Raw genomic sequence first — 213 nt, forward strand, 5'->3', positions numbered from 1 at the left:
TCTCTCTCTCTCTCTCTCTCTCTCTCTCTCTCTCTCTCTCTCTCTCTGGTACTGGGAATTGAATTTCCAATCCCAACATCCATCCTCCATTATGCTCCTCCTTTACACTTTGGGTTTCTCACACAGGAGATACTGCAATATTTAAGCTTGTCTGATTTATTTCCTTTAAGGTAATGATCTCAGAGTGCCTTTGTTTTCTTTTTTTTTTAAATT

This window comes from Octodon degus, unplaced genomic scaffold (genome assembly GCF_000260255.1).
Source record: "Octodon degus isolate 3935 unplaced genomic scaffold, OctDeg1.0 scaffold00112, whole genome shotgun sequence".
In the NCBI taxonomy this organism is placed as follows: domain Eukaryota; kingdom Metazoa; phylum Chordata; class Mammalia; order Rodentia; family Octodontidae; genus Octodon; species Octodon degus.